The sequence below is a fragment of the Polypterus senegalus genome, chromosome 11, assembly GCF_016835505.1.
Source record: "Polypterus senegalus isolate Bchr_013 chromosome 11, ASM1683550v1, whole genome shotgun sequence".
Lineage (NCBI taxonomy): Eukaryota > Metazoa > Chordata > Cladistia > Polypteriformes > Polypteridae > Polypterus > Polypterus senegalus.
In genome coordinates, this window is record NC_053164.1 from 66607677 (window position 1) to 66620555 (window position 12879).

Below are 12879 nucleotides of genomic sequence, written 5' to 3' on the forward strand. Positions count from 1 at the left end.
GTTTTCTATAAGGTTATGTGTTGTCAGTGTCTGTTTTATCACCGGCGATGAAGCAGGTCTTGGAAAAAACATATTATAACTCTGAGAATGCCAGGGGCTTGGGGGGGGTAAAGATTCCTTGAAAAGAGCTCTCCGGCATGCGGGGCACCGTATTGGGGACCAAGATGTATCCGATTGGTTATCGGGGCAATACGCCTACACAATCCATAAACCGTCCAGAGTCCACTTTAAAAGGAATAAGGTGTACGTTTCCAATATAGATGGGCAATGGCAGATCGATCTGGTGGATATGACAAACCTGGCCGACTATAACCAGGGTTACAAGTATCTACTGACTTGTATAGATATTCTTTCTAAATATGCCTGGGTCAGGGTACTGAAAAACAAAACGGGTAAAGAAGTAACAAGGGCTTTTCGAGAAATTTTGGAGCAAGGTAGAGTTCCCGTCAAACTTCAGACCAATCTCAATCGGGAATTTTAAAGCCTGCTCAAGAAACACAGAATTAAACATTTTACCACCGCTAGTGAATTAAAGGCTTCGGTAGTGGAGAGATTTAACCGAACTCTGAAGACCAAAATGTGGCGTTATTTCAGCTCCTGGAATACCCGGTCCTATCTGCAAGGGTTACAGGAGTTGGTGAAATCTGAATCATCACCGAGGTATAAAAATGCCCCCCGCTGAGGTGAATAGTTTCAATTCTTGTGTAACCCTTTTCTTAACCCTAGGGGTTAATTTAATTGTATACTCAACAAGAATCCTGGATCCCCGGCAGTTGAATGGTGAATTAGGCCGGTAACTTCTTTACTTTCAGTTTTAAACTTTAGCAGTAACTTGATTTCTTCTTAAATTTAAATAACTCTCTAGTCTCAATGAAATACCAGAATACAAATTTGTAAACAGGAAAAAAAAAAGAATAACGATTTATTGTATGACAATAATGTAATAGTTTGTGGTCAAATAAAAGACATAAACCTCTTCTCTGATCTTTTAACTTTGTCTATGTTTCTGTTTTGGAATACCTTAATTGAATCACAATAATAGCAAACCAGTTAGAACATTTTTCAAGGACTCCATTTCCCCTCAGAACTATCTAATACAAGAAACCAAACAAAAAAAACACATCATCCATCTCAGGTGAGTTTAAGACTCGAGAAAACGTGCAGTTCACACCACAACAGTATATAGGTACCATTTAAACACTAGACGGATAGATATTTGGATCCATTCAAAGTATGCATGAGTCAGTCAACTAGTTCAAAAGTACGTGAGTCAGTCAAATAGTTCAAAAGTTGGATCGATCGTTAACATTGGGGCCCATTCGTGGGTGCACATTAAACAGAAGATGAATTCCAATGTCAATCCTGCATGAAAAATGAATCCACTTACTTTCTCCGATGAGTTAATGAAACGATCGTGTATTCACCGAACAACACGAAGACTCAGCGTCATTCACGAGCCGTCTTGAAATCTTAAATGAATCCAGCCAATCCACTTCGAAAGAAGAAATGCACACTCTGTCCTGTTTTGCTGCACTTCTGAAGACTTCGGCGGTGATAAGGGTTTTTTATCAGCAGTTCTCGCTCCTTGCGAACAAATGTCTCTCCAGCTTCTAGGCCTTCGCGTCACAGACACACTTGCACATATCGTGACCGCTACCATAGAGAAACAAACATAACTGCACTTGAAATACAACCGGAAAAAATAAACAAGCGTCGTCACTCTTCATTTGGGCCGGATATCACAGTGAATATACTAGTCTCCAAAAACAGATGACACACTCTTTTTTTCTTTCCCTTGTAAAGACAGCAGATATCGCTGGCAGCGCACACGTTCACCATCTCCCTCACACTGCCTTATCGCGTGACTAAAATCATGATGCAACCTTAAGCTCAACATTGATTGGCTTGCATTAGTACACCTATATTGAATGAGCTTTCTTATCGGACACTGAAACACAATTATTATTTTATCTTCCCAATAAAAAAAAAAAATAATAAAACAACAACAAAAAATACAGTTTAGTACATTATACTATTTCTGACACACAGCATACTTAAAACAAACTTGTTTACTACTTTTGGGGTTCCTACACTTGGAAAGTCTTTAAAACCTTATACGGCCTAACTAAACCCAAAAGAAACCCAATATATAAGTTCAAAGTCAGTGATACGGTGAGAGTGTTGAAATACCGGAATCCTTTTACTAAAGGATACAAACAAACCTTTTCAGACGAGGTATTTACCGTTTCTGAACTAGTCACGAGGGAGCCGCCTGTATACAGGCTCAAAGATTATGACGGCGAAGACATTATAGGCTCCTTTTACAACGCGGAGTTACAAAAGATTCGAGGGCCGGACGTCTTCAGGATTGAAAAGATTCTGGCAAAAAAAAATATCCATAGAAAAAAGCATATTTTGGTGAAATGGCTTGGATGGCCCGAAAAGTTTAACAGTTGGATCTCTGAAAGCTACACGCAAGACGTTAAATACTGAGAATGAAAAATAGTATTTCATTCACAGGGTTTTCACGATGGAGAGAAAAAGCTTTTATTTCGTTCTCCCCAGCAATTCTTCCAGGGATGTTTTCCCTAATAACACTATCGCCGAATTTACTGTCAAATTAGCCGCCCCCATCAAACTACAGGGCCCCTGGGAAGTTGCATTGGCCGAAATTCAGTATCCGCACACCTGAAATACCCTAGATAAACTAGATAATAATTTTATTGTGGTGTCCCGGCGAATAGTTAAATATTATACAGTACTATTCCATCGGGGTATTACGCTAGCCTCGAGAAAGTGACCTCTAAGATGAATGAAGCGTTGGCGAAAGAACCCCAGACTGTCGAGGGCGGTTCATCCAACACTTCACATACCTGAAAATACCATAAGATTCCGATACAGCGCTATCGAGCGAAGATTCTACGTCTTAAGCAGCGTGAAGGATTAATCTTTGCATGTCAAGGGACAGTTGGTGAGGCTTTTAGGAGCTCATGGGGACGTGAGCATAGGTCTGGTGAATGAAGCTCCATACCCCGCGGATATCAGAGCGGGGTTTTATACCTTGTACGTCTACGGCGACATTGTGTCTCACCAAAGTGACGGAGACAGCTACGTCCCTCTCTTGAGATGCATACATATTGAGGATGAGATGAATAAGATTACCACAATCACCTACGACCGGCCCCACTACAGCAAGAGTCAGTTTGATACTTTGACCGTTGAAATAAAGACGGATCAGAACAAACCGGTTCCATTTCAGTTTGGTAAAGTTATTGTCAAGTTACATTTCAGACCCTGTAAAAGTTGTATACACGACTAATACAGAGATAAGATCTTACCTGGACCCTAGCCCCTACGTGCATTATTATGAAGCCCAAGTGGGCAACGGTCTCCCCGGGTTTTCTGGGGCCCCCGTGATGTACGGTTCTGGGATCAGCAGAATATTTCGCGGATTGTTTAGACGGGCTTTGCCTCTCTTAAAAAGAGGATTTCGAAATTGTCAAACCCCACATTAAATCAGCCGCTAAGAATATTGTCAAAGATGTGGTGGCAGGGGCCATGTCGGGAGCGATGACTCGAGGAGGAAGCGAAGAAAATCAATCAGGGTTGGGTCTGATGGTGATGAGGAAAACTAAGCGTAAGAGACCGCCCAGATCACGATCCGGACCCATCCTAAAAAAGACGCGCTGTTCGGCTTTTACATCATTTTCTTCTCTCCGCCACAAGGAAAAAAGAAATCGAAAAAAGAAATCGAAAAATGTTTTTTAGCTCAAGATGTCTTTCGTTTATCGAATGTCTCAAGAGTGTGTGAAATCCGAACTGGACTTGTTTATGGTACCTTATACTCAGACTAGCGTAGAAAAAAGCATCTACGTCGAGGTCCCCCCTCTCTCAGCTCTATCGGAAGTCGCCCCGTTGGAGTTTCTGATTACCGGGAACGGGGAAGACTACTTGGACCTGAATAATACACTTCTACACGTCCGATGCAAAATCGTCAATGCTGACAGAACTAATTATATATGGTTAATTATCCGATAGCCGCTTTATTTTCACAAGTGGATGTCTCCTTGGGAGATCGCTTAATATCCCGGGGTTCCAGCCTTTACCCGTACCAGGCCCTTTTTGAGGAACTGTTAAATTACAGCAATGAAACTCTCAAGTTCCAATTTGCTTCGGGTCTTTTTTACAAAGACACGGCCAACGAACATGAAAACACCACCTTGGACAGACCGAATGAGGGTTTCAAAAGAAATGGATATACGGCCCAGGGTAAAACAGTAGAACTCCTTGGGCCTATTCATTCCAACCTATTTTTTCAAGAAAAATTAATTCTAAACGGCGTGGATGTCAGAATAAAAATGGTACGGAGTAAAAATGAATTCTGTCTGATGTCCGGAGATGCCGAGCATTACAAAGTAAACATTTTATCCGCCACTCTTTTTGTCAAGAAAGTTAAAGTTTCGTCGGCGGTGAAAATAGGGCACGCCGAAGCTCTCACCACCGCCAATGCCAAGTACCCCGTGGAAAGAGTGAATATGAAAGTTCTCAGTATGCCAGCCAGGATAAGAGTGAGCAATCAGGAGAACCTGTTCTTGGGACAGATACCCAAGTACGTGGTCCTAGGCCTGGTGGATAATGATGCCTTTTCAGGGGATTACGCCAGAAACCCCTTCAATTTCAAGCATAACCAGGTGGAGTTCCTGGCCTTGTATTTGGACGGAGAGCAGATTCCCGCCAAACCATTTCAACCTGATTTTGCGAATGACATCACAGTTAGAGAATATTACAACCTCATGTTGGCCTCCGGAAAGCATTTGAAAGACCAGCCTCTAGCCATCAGTCGTTCTGACTTCTCCCGGGGATACACCCTGTTTGCCTTTGATTTGATGCCCGATCAAGAATGCGGAGACCATTTCTCCTTGGTGAAGGGGAACATACCCTACCCCATACTTTGAATCTAATAGTGTATGCCGTCTTTGACAAAATTATTGAAATAAACCAGAGAAGAAACATCCTTTATGATTACTAAAAAGCATGAACACCCTGCAGATCGAGGAACTCCTGGCTGGTAATCCGTACACAGGAAATCTATTTTACGGAGTGTTGGCGTGCGACGAACTGCCGGAAAAAATACTTACGGATCTCCCGGCCATGATCATCGTCAATACTCACCGTCAAAATCAACCTGGAGAGCACTGGTTGGCAAAATATACCGCTTTTTAAACAGAAACTGTAAAGAAATTATTCACCATACCCGACAGCTTCAAAGCTGGTTTTCCAGCGTCTGCGGGCAACACTGTATTTTTTTCCTGCATCACAGAGGAGAAGGACGTTCTTATCAAGAGGTTATGAACCTGTATTTTAATGAAGTCACCAAGAACGATGATATGGTTCAAAAATTTATCAACACTTTGTCTAAGAACACTTCCAGAGGTTTTCAGGATCTTCCCTGCATGCAAAGTTCTATGCCCTGTCATTATATTAATAAAGAATAGACAATCTGTATAATCAAATGTAATATTTTATTAAACAAAAATATAATTACATTTCAATAAGGAATCCATTCATTCTTTTTGCGAGATTTGGTTTTCTTGCCCACAGGTGTAGCGGAAGCAGCAGGGACCGAGGCAGAGGCAGCAAAGGCAGAACTCCTGTCCGGGGGAGAAGTTTTGAAACTCTCTAGAAGTTCTCTTGTGTCGATGTTCGGCACGGCAGAGGTCGGAATGCTCAAACCAGGCAGGGCCTTAATAAATTCTTTCCACCCCCTGGGTCTCCAATAGAACGGTATGTTGTGACGGGCGGTTAAGTTTCGCATTAGATCGACCATATTCGTACCGGGTAAAGGTTCCCAAGCCATTCCAGTAGGTTGTATTAGGGTGATGCAACATTTTCTGTAAAATAATTTTGGTATATTTCTTTGATTTATCCAGAGCACTTTTCAAAATCTCGTTGTACACCCGTTCTTCTGGGGTACTAGGAGCCTGTTTGAGAGCTTCTGACGGATCCTCCTGGCTCTCGTCAGGCAGCAATAACGTCAGGGAACCGGATTGTTTATCCGCTTTTTTCACAAAGGTCAGGTATCTTTGCAAGACGGTCATATAAAGTTTTACTTTTGCATCGGCGCTGAAGTCACCCCGTTCAAGTATGAGTTTCATTTGCTTATCCAGTTCACTTTCCGTAGCGCTTAAAAGGCCGGTGGAATTTCTGACGCCATTGAGCCATTTGTTGTTGAGGGACCAGGTACATCTTGCTCGTGTATTCCATATTTATACTCTCGACCCTATTAAACTAGTAATGAAAGGAATGGCGGTGCTTAATAGGGCACCGAGAAACCCCCCTTTTTTCTTTTTAACGGTGAGTTTTTTATCACCGAGTTTTTTAATGGAGCAACGATGCTTCTTCAACAACTTGAACTGTCTGGACGTCAGGGGGATGCGGCCTTTTAAAGTATTGAGAGCTATTTCTGACAGAGTGTAAATTAAATCTTCCAGAGCCTCACTCAGCAACTCTTTTCTTCGATGACAGGAGCCCCTGTGTGAAGTCTTGAGCAGAGGGAGATTTCTTTTTATTCTCCACGACATGTCGGCTCTTTCTCAAATACTCGGAAAATTGCCCGTCTTTATCTTTTCACAACGTACACAGCGGGCCAGTCAGGAGGAAACAATCCGGTATGTAAACGAAATTCGTCAGGTGTAGAGGCTTTTAGATCCACCAACAGATAACCGTAAGGTTGTCTTGTAGCGTAACCCTCCCAGGGTACATTTGACGCGCTAAATTGGTAATTTGCAGTTTATCTCGAGGGTTTTTAAAGAGGGTAATGTAATTGGCATTCAGATTTATCATTCTACTTTTCTTGCCTTGAAAAAATAAATTTTGGACCAAGTAAATGATGGACAGATTCCTATGGTGAGTATATTTTGTGAAGGCCCTCTCTATCTCTTTGCTATGACTCGCCTGTTCCATTAAATCGTCGACGATCACCAGGTTAACGCGGTCAGGGTGCAGTAGTTCTTCGTCGCTTAAGGAGACGGGTAGCCCCTCCAAAAATTTGGTTTTGGGAAATCGAGCTAGTAGCTCGTCGTACAGAGGCTGCCAGCAGCTGTAAAACCAGACTATATTGTCAGGGCGGCGAGAAAGCACATGGTCCGTGTGCTCCAAGAGCTTTTTCACATAATGCGATTTGCCCGAACAAGAGGGTCCCGAGATTATTTTCGAGAACGGATGCTGAAGTCTAACGTCAAAACCCTCTTTAGTATCCATAGGGGAGAGTGGTGAAATCGGGCAACAGAACCCTTTTGTTGTAAACCACTCTGAATCTTTTTCTGAGTGGACGAGTTTGTAAGGTCAGGTTCTTTTTGTTCCTATGAATCTGCACGCCTTGAACCGTTATTTGTTTCGTGAGATCGCTTTCCACAAAACTATGCACTAAATCCAATAGCGAGTATAGGTTTACCACTTGAGCCGTTTTGTGATTGAGAGTAATGCCCTTTACCTTCATGCAGACCTTGCCTTTGAATGGTCTGTATGCGTATGTTTTCGGACCCCCAGAAACAAACTCTTCTATGAAATCGTCAGGATCTAGTTCACTGGTGAGTTCCCCTAAATAGTCCCCGAGCAGCGGAGTGTACTGCCCGGGCGTGGCTGTGAAAATAACAGAATCTGTATCATGATACAGAATCCTTGACCCTAAACGTTCCAGCAAACCGTACAATTCTAGGCGGTCATAGGCCGTGGTAAAATCAGCAATCACCACATTGACAGGACCGGGTACAACGTATCTGTCATCCGCATACCTCGACTGCACTTGAGCGATTTCATCGCTGACAAAACCAAAATAGGACACCCTGTACATGTCTGAGAACAGGTAATCGAAGAATTCTTGGCTGTGTTTAACAAATGTCGTGGTTGGTTGATTAGGCTTCTGACCGATTTTTCCCCAAAGAGAATTCAGAAACAACTTGGAAATTTGTCTCTTAGAGGGGTTGGAGGCGATGTTTTTACTCTCCAATAAGATGCCTTCTTTTATGAAATAGTCGTCAACATAGCGCCGGCGGGAGGCCCCGTCCTGGGCCCACGAGGGCCACCCAGAGGTTTCCTGTTTGCCTTTCAGATGAATTTTGATGTAATCGGCAAATAAATCAGATGTGCTCTGTTCGTAGTGCCATATCTCGTGTATTTTTAAAACTCTATACCCTTTATCTAAGGCTTTTAGTATTTCGACGCTGCACCAGGTTCCTGTTAAAGACCTTTCCCAATCATTGTGACGGCAAAGGCTGGTAGTTGTTTGGGTTTCTGCACACGTATTACACAGAGTGAACATCAATTTACCGCAAATTCTTAAAGGGAGGACCGGAAAATGCAGATTACGAGGGGCTAGCACGGTGATTTTAACAAGCCCAAAGTAATCTTTAAGATCCCCAATGTCCTCAAAAACAAAGGTCAAATGGCCGATTGGGTAGGTTTTTGTTTTGTTGACGTAAGGGTATAGACTTGTAAAATCGTAATAATGCATTTGCTCGGCGCCTTGAACCTTATGATATAATTTGATAGCGTTGGTGCGCCCTCCATACACGGCATCACGGGGTTTGATAGGTTCAGGACACTCAAAGCGTCTTAAGAAATCCTGAAGCTCCGAATCCTCTTTTTTCATGCTTTCCCATTGATGTTCCCAGAGCACTCTAACCATGAGATTAAATTTTTCACACAATTCCTTCAGCTTGTCGTCAAACGTCTTAAACAATTCGGCAAAAGGAGTCCCTGCGAGAGGATGTTTAGCTCGCGCGTCATAGCATTTGGGGCAGCCGCGATAAAAGCATCCGGCAAACTCAAAGGCCGTCGGGACGCCCTGAACTTCGGCGTAACCATCTAGATAAAAGGAACCCATCTTTACTTCACCGTGATTCAGGGCGTGTCGAATGTTTATATTTTCCTTCTCGGAAAGAAACATCAGCCATTGAATAGAAGCATTAGAATAAGGTTTGTGAGTGCTTTTGTAATGATCACTCGGAATGATTCCAGTCATGTTATCAGGCATGCAATTTTGTCTGTACATGGACAGGCAGAGAGAAGCTAGGGTCATACACTGAAAAGGATCGATATTACCGATCCTGAGCACTTCCTCTCTAAATTTCATGCACGCCGTTCTCAAAATAACCATGTTGTTTCTACAGTAGAAAGCCATTTCTTGTCTAAAGTTGAAGGTACCGCTTTTAATCGAATCGTACCAAGACAGAAATTCCTCTCTTTCCCGACTCATCATGTATTGAATGCCGTAATATTTAGGCTCAGGGTACGGTCGGATGTAATTTTGATTTTCAGCAGTGTTAAAGAAATGGGGAAAGTATCCTTTTTGAGCCAGGAATCCCAGGGCCTTGGGCATCCCGCTCAATTTCATGGGTAAGAAGCTCAACGAGTCGATAAATCTCATATCATAATCTTCTTCTAAAAAACAAATTAGTTTACAACCCTGAGCTGTAAACGTCAGAGTTTTCCCGCTCTCGACCAGATATTTCACTAGGAAATAGCTGTCATACCCCTTAGAATTATGAGCTATGAACGTGTACTCTTGGTATTTCGGACATCGATATCTGTGGAAGAACTCTGCAACACAGTTCTCCCCGGCCCAACTCCACGATTGACCGCTCCAATGTATGCAGTGGATGTAATTGGGGAGGTGAATGCCGTCATCTTGACGGCACTCAAAATTATAGAACACGTATTTTTCCTGGAACGGTCTTAGCAGTAAACTTTGAATAAAACACTGATGATTTTCATCTGATTTTTTCAGGACCATTCTACAAACGCGACAGTGTTTGGTTCGACACTTGAGAGGTTTTGAATTGTCTTTCGAGGTGTATCTCAGTTTGCAGAGGGGGCAGACTTTATGGACGTCGCAGATACTTTCAGACCTGCACGTCTTTTCATTACATTTGTGCGTTTTATGGATTTTGAAGCAAAGCCTTGATCGACAGAAACGATTGCAGTCGGAACATCAGAAAGCCTCTCCGTCAACCCAGCGACAGTCTGTAGATAAACAGACGTCACAGTGCTGCTCACAACGATGTCGTGAAGGGTTAGAATACCCCGTGTAGCAAAAATCACAGATGTAGGAAAAACCCAGAAAGCCTTTTAGATTCAAAATACTATAATAATACTCGTGATGCAAAAACAGGAAAGCCGTCTTTGTATTTCTGTATTTCTGGCCCCTGACGCTTCATTTTTAATAGTGTGCTAGTGCTCGGTTCCCTGTACCAGACGATAATTTTAATTCCCATTAAACTCTCAAACTTTTCAATATCTGAAAACGTTACTTTCTGATCCGTTGATAATCCGACCCTGACGTGCAATCGACGAGCCTCTTGTTCACACAATTTCTGATTGTTTCTGAATCTAGCATTTAATACAGCCAACAAACATCTGGCAAAACAACACTGATCATCCGGGTTGAAGGAGATCCATAGGTGTTTCCGGTTCTTTTGAACGATTACAAAGTTGAAAAGGGTACGGGCTTTACGCCTAGATCCCCCAGATGGAACCCTCACTACCTGAATGATTAGCATCAGACTGGAATCGGTTAAAATAGTAGCGTGACTCTGGAGAAGTAATTCAATTTGATTAAAAAAATCCTCCACAGAAAGCATACCTGCTATAGGGAAAAAACACTGGGATTGAGTGATTCAGCCTGTAATTCTAACTGCACTAGATCCCTAGGATCCAAACTGTTCGTAAAACTGTCTAATATTTGTTGAACGGTCTCGTGTATATGATTAAAAACCTCGGCGAATGAATCGAGTGTGTAGGCCTCAGAAAAATTAAAACGGTATCTAATCTCGATATTGTTAAATTTTGGATGCTCCGTTATAGAAGTGGACGGATGCGGGTCTGGAGAGGAGGGATTGTCCGTATGTGAAGTAGAGGGCTACGGGGAGTTTACTGACGGGTGTGGAAAGGAAGGATTGTCCGAGACTCGAGATTACCCCGGACGGTTTAGTCACTCCGGAGCCTGTCAGAGGATTTGAAGAATCTGACCCAGTTAAAGCGTCAGCAGGCGTGTGCTGATGCGAGGTAGAGGGGTGTGGAGAGTCTGCTTTGGAAGTAACCGACCCTGTTAAATCATCAGCAGGTGAGTGCTGCTGCGAGGTAGAAGGTTATATTAATGGTTCGCTGACAGGGTGATGTCGAAGCGGGGAACTACTTGCCCCAGAGGTACCTGAAGTAGAAGGTTGTGGGTTTTTTACATTCGGATCTAGGGTCTTAGGTTGTTGGGCTGGACCTGAAGACGTTCAGGCCTCGGAAGAGGTATTCTTCAAAAGCTCCAGCAGAGCGTTAACTACAGCTATTTCATCAGAATTTAGAACCTGGAGTGCATTATTAATGAGATCAAAATTGTCGATCGGATGAGTCACAGGATGTGGCGACTGAACAATTTGAGGAGATCGCGGAGGGGTGGGAATTTTAGGGGGCTTTATGGAATATTCTAAGTTATCAGACATCTCTTTTAATAGTCTCAGGTTTTCACTGGACGGTCTTTTCCTACCTTTACGCCCTTCAGGATGTTCACAATCACTGCCACTACTGTCACTGCTTCCGCTAGAACTGTTTTCAGGCATGACCTAAATTTAATCAAAGGCTACAATTATGAACACAGAATATAATATGCAATTATGAACACAGAATATAATATCAATTATGAACACAGAATATAATATGCAATTATGAACACAGAATATAATATTTTGCAAAAAAAAAATAATATAAAGCGGCTCCTTTATTTACGGGTTAGATGGATGTAAAAGGCATTCATATGCATCAAGTCTAAACACATTTCGGGTGTGGAGTTGTACACAGGAGCCTCCAATTCTACAAAGTCCACCAGTAATTGGCGAAGTCGCGCTGTCAGCCGCTCCAGTCTTTGTCGATGTCTCCGTTGGTGTTCAGGACGGAGGGAATAACGGTTTATAGGCTGATATCCGTGTTCAGAGTGAAGCGACGGTGACAAAGGCGACCACCTGTTAGAAAAAGAGGGCGCTGGAGAATACTGAACACAGTTCTCAGAGTGCGCCGGAGAATACTGCACACCGCTCCCAGGGGGCGCTGAAGAATACTGAACACAGTTCTCAGAGTGCGCAGGAGAATACTGGACACCGCTCCCAGAGAGAGGAGGGGTTTGTAGATTTTGCCAGTTACGATACAGGTTTAGATTTTCTGAACCGTCCAGCACTTGCGTTAAAATACCCGGGGGACTGGGGTCTGTAAATAAAACGTATGAACTTTTTTTTAGTAAAAGGCCTCGTTTCACATTTGTATGCCTTCGATAAACTGAAATGACACTTACTGCGATTGGTCAACCCTGAGGAAGCCCTTTGAGAAACTTCTTCACTGTGTAAAGGACTAGCTTCTAAAAACCAAAACAAAAAGTCCTAAGCTTCCAAGGTTTGGCTCGGTTCATTAAAAAACATGCGTGCTCTCTCTTTAAATCAATCCACCCAAACATGCAACCACAGCTCATGCATTATCACCCTGCAGACTCTATTCAGCTAGATGCTTGTCCATATAAAAAATTCTATTTTACGTTAGCTAAACAGAATCTCGAACTAAATAGGTTATTTTGTAACTACCTGAAACCTCAATCCCTACACTAAGATAAAAACTTTATCAAAACACACACCCTAGTTCTTAATCCTATTCATTTATACATGAACAATACACTGGAGACGTTTACAAGTTGCCTGGACTTTGGACACAAGCGCGTGCCCTAGCTCACGCACACACGCACAATGCGCGTGCCCAAACTCGCGAACACACGCACGAGTGCTCATTTTTTCTCTCTTTCTTTCCTAGGTGACGAAGCAGAAGTGGAAGTAGAAACAGACAATGGCC